Source organism: Halyomorpha halys, unplaced genomic scaffold (assembly GCF_000696795.3).
Source record: "Halyomorpha halys isolate HHAL.00 unplaced genomic scaffold, Hhal_1.1 Scaffold867.1, whole genome shotgun sequence".
Lineage (NCBI taxonomy): Eukaryota > Metazoa > Arthropoda > Insecta > Hemiptera > Pentatomidae > Halyomorpha > Halyomorpha halys.
The window spans coordinates 410,563-419,395 of NW_027114571.1; positions in this window are offsets into that span (position 1 = coordinate 410,563).

Below are 8,833 nucleotides of genomic sequence, written 5' to 3' on the forward strand. Positions count from 1 at the left end.
TATATATTTCTTTATTATTATTATTTTAAATATTTTCCTGTTAATTCAGTGAGTACTATTGTTGTCATTTACATTTTTAGTTTATTTTTTCTTTTATTTCTGCATATATTGTATGAATAAATACTGAAATATTTACTTTATGCCCTTAATTTGTGGCAGATTGTTTGATTCTCTTCAATAAATACTATATCAAAAATAAAAGTTAATTTTTAGGCGAAATTCACAAAAACTTAGTTCAGTGTCACCAACTTTATTTTTCTGCCTCAATACGTTTTCGAGAAATAATGTTTTTAAAGAGTATTCTCACAGGAGATGTTTAGAGAAGAACCCACAAACATATCAAAACTCAAAATTAAAAATAATTAATATCTAAGATCACATATAGTCTAACTCTAATTCCAGCATGTATAAGTGAATGAATTTAATATTGTAATTTACTCACTACGCCAGTTCAAATTGTAAATTTAAAAAATATGAATTGCAATTGTTAATACGTAATTGTAAATTTGTAAATGTAATTGTCAATATGTAATTGTAATTGTAAATTTGTAACTATCTCACTTTGTAATTGTAACTCTGTGAACATGTCAATTGTAATCTACTTTGTTAATCAAGTGTAAATGGTCCTAGTGGTCAAAACACTTAAATAAAAAAAATAGTAATAAATAAAAGTTTTCTTGAGAAAACAACAGTTTTTTTTTTCATGAAAATTCAAATTTTTCTCCAATAACTCACATTTCGATTTATTTCACCATTTTGAGAATTCATGATTAATTTCCCATAAAATAGCAACCAATCGGAATTGAAATATTCACTTTATTTTTTGTTAAAGCACTTAAAGCTCAAAAACGACTATTCTAATTTAACCTGTTAGATCAATGTGAAATTTACTATTATTTAATATCGAACAGTTCTTATATTAATTGAAATAGTTGAACAGAACTTTGATGCTGAGTTTTCAAAACTTCTTCTTCTTAAGTCGCTTTAATTTTTTTTAAATAACCAACCATTTCAGATTACTATCGGAGATGAAAAGTGGATTCGTATAAACTATAAAAGAGTACAATGATAGATGAAAAGAGAAATATTCTTTCAAGTTGAAACGAAATTCCTGAAATAACAGTAATAAGATTGATGTATAATAAACTGTTGAAAATCTAAAGATTTTATAAAAAAACAAAACAATATTTAACATGTAAAGTCGAAGAAGGTAATGGAGAGTGTCCAAAACGCATAAATTTAATGGATAAAGTGGGTGGGAAAAACACATTATAATCAATTCTTTTAAATGAATATGCTTTATTATATAGAATGTTTACATTCAATTATCTATAAATGCAAATATAGTAAGTGGAAAAGGGTATTGCTATCATGAATAATGAAGAAATATTTTTATAATATTTGAGTTTATAGCATTATAATTTTATAGCTATATTAAATTTCAATTAATTTTTACTCATTTTGTTTTAAAGTATCTGTATTTATCGAAATACTTTTTAAAATATTAGTAACTGTTATTTTTATCCAGTAGAGATTTAAATTATAATTTCCCTTACAGATGTACAAAACCGACATTCAGGAAGCAGAATTTAGTAGCGAACAGTTAAATTTAAATAATTAATTAACAGTTATCATTTTTTTTTTTAACGTATCTGTATTTATCCTAATATTTTATCAAATATTCGTAACTGTTATTTTTTTTGTTGTTGTTCCAAGAATGGATTTAAATTATAATTTCCCACACAGATTTTATACAAAACTGACAGTAGGGGAGCAGCATTTAGTAGCGACCAGGTAAATTTAATTAACTTAATTAATTAATAAACAGGTATCGGAAGACGAACCGTGTGCGCGGTGGTCACGGCAACCTGCTACAAAATATATAGTGGCAGCTCTTAATTTGAAAATTAAGTTAGGACATATGGAAAGATATTTATCATCAAACAAATTATATCAGGCAGAGGGAGTTTATTTGTTCAAATGGTTTTTACTATCTTTTTTTTTTAATTATCGTTTGCAGCTTAATTTCGATTAGTCAAAGATTTGAAAATTTTAAGTTTCGTTTAAGGGATTAATTTATTTGTGTTTTATATACTTTTTTTTTGTTAATTATTTCATGATTCGTTTGAATTTAAACAAACGATTAATGTATTTACACTCGGTCAGTCTGTACATTTTATAAAACTGGTTGAGGAGTTTAGTTAAACTTAAATAATTTATTAAATATACATATATATGTATATATATATAATAATTATTTAATATATATATACAATTTTCTGTCTAATCGAGAAAAAAAGTAAATAATAATGAGTCCTGGAATATCGATATTTATTTTGATAATTACATATTTATTTCGATATTTCCTATTGTTGTAATCGATATGGAATATTAGTAGCAATGTTCCGATATTATTTTAACGAAATATCGACATTTTGATAAAAAATACTAGAAAATTGAATAGAAAATTAAAAAATGGAATATCGATATTTTATATTGATAATTACATCTTTATTTCGATATTTTGAGTTGTTGTAATATCAACATGGAATATTAGCAACAATATTCCGATATTATTTTATCGAAATATCGATATTTCCATATATAATATCTGAATTTTGTTGCTAATCATCGATTTAAATATTATTAGCAATGCTGAATATCGAAATGAATAAGAAATTATCAAAATAAAATATCATAAAACTAATTTTTAGCTTTTCATAAAATTTTATAGTTTGCTTTCATAAAATATAGATATTTCTGTATAATAAAATATCGAAATAACGTTTCTAATCTTCGATATCGATATTAACAATGTAAAATATCAAATGAATTTGAAATTGTCAATATTAAATATCGAAATAGTATTTTTAAGCTTCATATTTTCTTTAACAAAATATCGAAATTTGGATCAAATAATATCAGAATATCATTACCACGAATATTTCCTCCTAAATATACGATTAGAGTTATATCACATAGGAGTGTATATTATCAATATTTGTTTCATTTATATCTACCTTTAAGATGTGACATTTTTTTTTTTTTTTTTTTTAGAAATCAATATTCCGACATTATCGAAGGAAAAATATCGATATTCCGATATTTCGGTCACTGGATATCGATATTAAAATATCGGACATCTGAGACAAAATATCGATGTTTCAATAATATCGATATCCCATCCCTATTTCAAGCACGGCACTGGCATTAAACGCCATTGGAGTATGAATGAGTCTGTCACTAACTAATACTACGATACTATGATACTACTCCTATGATGATAAAGGTCAAGAACTACTTTTTAGTACATTTAACTAGCTTTAATTTGAGTGGTAGCAGACATCTATACGTCTTATGGTTCCAAAGATATAAATTTCTCAAAATAAATTCACGAACTACTAATTTCTCAGTACGTTTTATGAAATGCTGCTTTTTAAAAAGCTATATCTCGTGAACTATTGAACGTAAATAGCTCTATTAGGGCTCATATTTTAGAAAATTTACTCAAATTCAAATGATGTCTGCTAAGTGTTGTTGGTAGTTTTAAAGTTATAGAGCTCTGAATGAATATTTTTTTTCGTTTTAAAACAGTCGCAATTTTTTATTCCCCCTACCTATACTTGCAGACTTATCAATTTTGACTAGTAATTATACGTAGTTTTCATTAAAGTTATAAAAAAATAGGGTGAAATATCTGCTTTTTTTTCTCCCCAGCTCTTCTACTAAAATGATCCCAGCGCTTCTCTCCCAGCCATGTCATTGTTATTAAGGGCCAGTGAAGAGTAAACTGTTGACGTATTTTGTGAAATCGATCTGAAATTTATGGTGAAGGTTAGATTCTGACCAGTTTTATTTTTTTATCCGTCCGTAGATCTAATAACTATCTTTGTTGGACGCATTCGTCCGATTAAAAATAAAATCAGACCTTTTCTGTTTGTCAGATGTGTCATTATTCCATCAAAGCAGTGATTAAACCTTATTTATAATAAATGAAACATCCTATAAGATAACATTCTATATAATTTAATTTTATAAGAGATATACCGCTGAACTGGAATTCCATGAAAGAGACCAAGATATGATTAACAAAGCAGAATGCCAGAGATAGCCTCAGCCGAAATGCTTCGGGCCGTAAATGTCTCTATCCAAGAAAAGAATTATGATTAAAATAAATGCCTATTCATTTTCTGTGATTATGTACAATACATGAGTAGTTGAGAAAAAAAAAATATATACGTCCGTGTCACCAACGGATCTTTTTATTTTTAAAAGTATATTACATTTTTTTCAATAATTAATTTAAATGTTTACAAATAAAAATGGTTCCTTCTAAAAATGTACTATAATTAAATCAGTATCATTCCAAAATACATCGAGACTATTTAATACTTTCAATTATAATAATTTTATTTATTTTTTATATACGTGTTATACTAATTAATTTATTTAATTCCTAATTTCTGTGTTGTAAACACCGGTACTTTGAAGAGACAGAATATTACATCAGATGCTTGTTTTACACAGGAAGCGAATCTCAGCTTATTTAGTAACAAACATAAACATAATTGCCATATACTTTAAGGATAGTAGACACGAAAGTTTCCCTAAAAAGTGAAGTATCTTTTGTCCAGTAAGAAGCTGATAAAAAAACTGCGAATAATTCATGATTTTACGAAAAACAAAACTTATTTAGCTGTTTTGCCGCTTAAGAGTCCTCTTAAACGGTTTTAAGAAAAACAAATTATGCTTATTTTTTAATAAATTATTTTCTAATTAACTACACTGTAGAGGACCTGATAGCTGGGCGGGTTGAGGCGAGGGTCCCAGAGTGCTTGGTTTAGAAGGTTGTGGGTTCGATTCCCACCTGGGCTGGTCATTATTTATTTGGCGATGGCCCCAAGAAATGAACCTTGACATTCCCACTCTGGGCTGTATAGGTTCTCAATGGAGGACTTGAGCCAAAAAAACAGAACCTAAACTCCAATTTAGAATTAACTTAAATCAATAGCTTTTTTAGTTACCGCTTCCTATTCAACAAAAACTTCACGTCAACAAAAACTTGAAAACAATTTGAGATTTTAGCTTTCCTGTGTGGAATTGGACCGTAGTAAATTAGATGACCTATTTTTTTTAAAGTAATATTTTTCGATGAATAGGAAACTATCAAATAAAAATTATACAGGTTAGTTAAGAAGATAATGGATTCATGTATGGCAGGAAGCTTCCCACTGGCTCTGAATCGTCAAATGCACTAAATCTAAATGTGAACTATAAACCCCTTGGTGGAGTTCCGGGAACCAGTGGCTGGACGAACGAGATGTAAGACCCAATATGGCCGAGAGTCAGAAACCCCAGCTCATGTATAGGCAAAATGTTCTTACAAAATGCTCCTTGTCACCTACCGGCACAATAATAATAAAGAAGAGGATAGACGAACTGCAGTAGAGTAGGTATAAACGACGGATTGTGCAAATGTGAAATTGCAGTTGATCAAGGTCATTAGCGGGAGGGGGTGACCTTGGTGGCATGATCAGGTTTTTCTGCACAATGTGGCAACGTCGCAAGGAATGTGTGAGATTTGGCAACATTGCCTTTGGTTACATTCATGCAGTTGACCTACCTTATGATTAAGCCAACGACCGAGTGCATTGACTGGATCAAGATTATTTCGGTGCTTTTTACCTGCCTTGGGCGAGAACGTCGCGGTGCATCTAGGGGGTGCATTGGCATGGACGAGTGTTTTCTCGGCCTTTCGTTTTTTTAATATTTTGACCTTGACTGCATGGATTGCCCCAGGCTATGTGTTTGTCCCTCGTATATTTATTGATTATTAAAAGAAAATAATAGCATAAATAATGCATCAGGCTAAGGCCGCGCGGTTCACCCGTGTCCGTTTAATAGGCAAATAAACGCAATAGGTAAAGTTCAATTTCATACAATTGTATGTAATGCCCTCAAAGGGCGAAGACCTGTTCAAAGCCGGATGAATTAGGTCGAAGTCACACGCTGCACAAGAGATAACTACTTCATCTATTCCTTTAATGGCCAATAAATCTCAAGGAGAATCAACAGCACACCCACCTCCCAGGCAAATACGCAGCGAAGGTCAAGGCAGGTAAGAAGCACCGAAATAAACTTGATCCAGTCAATGCACTCGGTCGTTGACTTAATCATAATGTAAGTCAACTGCATCTATGTAAAAAAAGGCAATGTTGCCAAATCTCACACATTCCTTGCGACGTTCCCACATTGCGCAGAAAAACCTGATCAAGTCACCAAGGTCACCCCCTCCCACCCTAAGTAAATACCCCTCCCATCCTAGCTAATGACCTTGACCCACTGCAAAATTTCACATTTGCACAATCCATCGTTTATAACTTCTCAGGAGAAAAAAAAATATACATGTTATGAGGAAGTGTATTGCGTGAATACACTTTAGCTCTGCAAGGTTTGTAAACATCCTTGCGTTTAGTGCGACTGTAGAGCAAGGGTGATCTATAGTTAGATCTTAGTCTTATAGTTGGATCCATTATTGTAATAATGAATCCAACTATAAGATATGAAACTAATGATCCTCATCAGATTGACAAGATACAGGCAGAGAAAGAGATTTAAGATTTATTCAAAATGTATTCCTTTTTTATTTATTGAACTTTGGTTCAATTTGGTAGAGGAACCATCCCTCTTGCAACAAGTAATTTTTTGGAGGGACTGAGTTTCGAAAAGAACCAGTTTCAGAGCATGGCTGAAACCATTATTCTCGACTCACTGGGAATCCTCCACCAACATTTATATTAGATCCTAGCTGCGTATCGTCAACTCTATAAGTCTAAGTAATGTAAATATTGTCGACTTGTCACAACTAATGCTCTCTCATACCTTTTAATATTGTCGATTATCTGACTGATTAGTATGCTGTCTATTAGCAACTCAATACAGTTGAGAACTTTGTTTTTCGAGTTCCTTCTACTTTCAGAAATAGGGTCAGGTTTTACTATATCTATCATAATGGACCATACAGGATGACCAATAACTTTTTGTTTTTTTACAAATCATACTTTACATGTGAATGTTTTTCTTAGATGCCGTAGAAAAAAAATCGGGGTTTCGACTTTTTTACTATAAGTATGGTGTGAAATTAGGTCTCCTATTCCCAGTAAAGCGGAGCAATAATTAAAGAGTTCATAGTAGGCCTCAAAAGGAACATATAAGTTCATTTAGACTAAGATACTCATCAAGAAAGTAGAAAATTGTTTTTTATTAAGCTATTCGTTTTTTTTTTTAGTAGGAATCGATAACCAAGAAAATTAATAAGTTGGGTAATTCTAGAGAGCTAAATGGCAAACATGCTTAAAAACATCACATTTCTCCTCAATCTTAATCCTCATAATTTTCTCTTTTTTGAGCAGAATAGGACCGCAGTCCACATGAACGGTTTTGAAGCAAACAAGATGTAGAATCACTCCCTAGCTTTTGCTTCACCGATTCTGATACTCAACACTAATCTCAATAATTTTCTCACCTTCTCTAATTCATTTCCAGCGCACTTAACTCTATAACTTTCAACGGAATGGAGTAATTTATTTCATGGATTCGGATAGAAATTGAGTTTCAATACGAATTCATACCGGTAACTTTTTGATCCAATCCGTTTAAAGGCTAAAATCAGTAAACTATTTTGACAACTAAACAAATACCGTTAAGATTCAAACTGATTTGCGTAAAGCTTGAACAGCATTGTTCAAATTGGGCACACCAAAAGAACAGAATTGTTTCAGGATTCGATTTTCCGTTAGGGTCTGTCGTTATAACAAAGGAATTTATTTATTGAGTTGTCATCCTCATGGCAGCCGGTTTTGTCTCCTTGGCAGATTGAGAGAACTCAAACTAAAACGATTCCCACACGTGTGCAAAATTTAAAGGATATCTGAGATATTAAGGTTCAAAATTGTGTTTCGTTAATAAATTACTTCGTGGAACTCCGCTTTGGAACAACTTGTGTATACGAATGTCTTTATAATTATAACTTATAATTAACTTCTAGAGTAATTAAAAAACACATTAACGACACAAACGCCTGTCTTTATTATCTGTTAGCTATGGAATATTTTCTAAACATTTATTTCATCATAGCGAAATTGAAATAGCTTTCATAATATTTAATCCTCATAAAACCAGCTTGTAAAAGTTTTATTACATTTTAAATTAATTAAATTTTGCATTGTTTTATTTATCTTTTTTTTGGATTTTCTTTTTAGGAAGTTTGATTATATGATTTTTTTTTAATTCGTGAGGTGAAAAACTTCCAAGATAAATATAATCAACTATATTTTTAATTGAACAACAATTTGTAATTCTTGTAATAATATTTACTCAATATTTGTCATTTTATCAATTTCCCTATTCCAATCATGTCATCTATATATCATAGTTGAAAGTTATTTTACATTATATTTATTATTATTACATTATTTAATTTATATTTTTTTGTTTTACTTCATTTTTTTCAGTTTATTTTTTTACGTTTTTTATTGTATATTCAATATTTGATTTTATACAGTTCAATTTTAATTTTATCAATTTATTTGATTTTCCGGCAACTGGGAGTGGAACTTCATGAACCGTTTTTTAATGTAATCCTCTATTGACTCCATCTGTAATTCGCGATGCAATTGGCCATTTCTTATGAACCAAGGAGCATTAACTGCGATTCTTAGGACTTTATTTTGAAGAGATTATAGTTTTTCCTTTTCGTAAAGGATGCCGCTCCCCAGACTTCACAGCCGTACATCATCAGTGGCCTGAGAATTGTTTTAAATATAAGAACAGT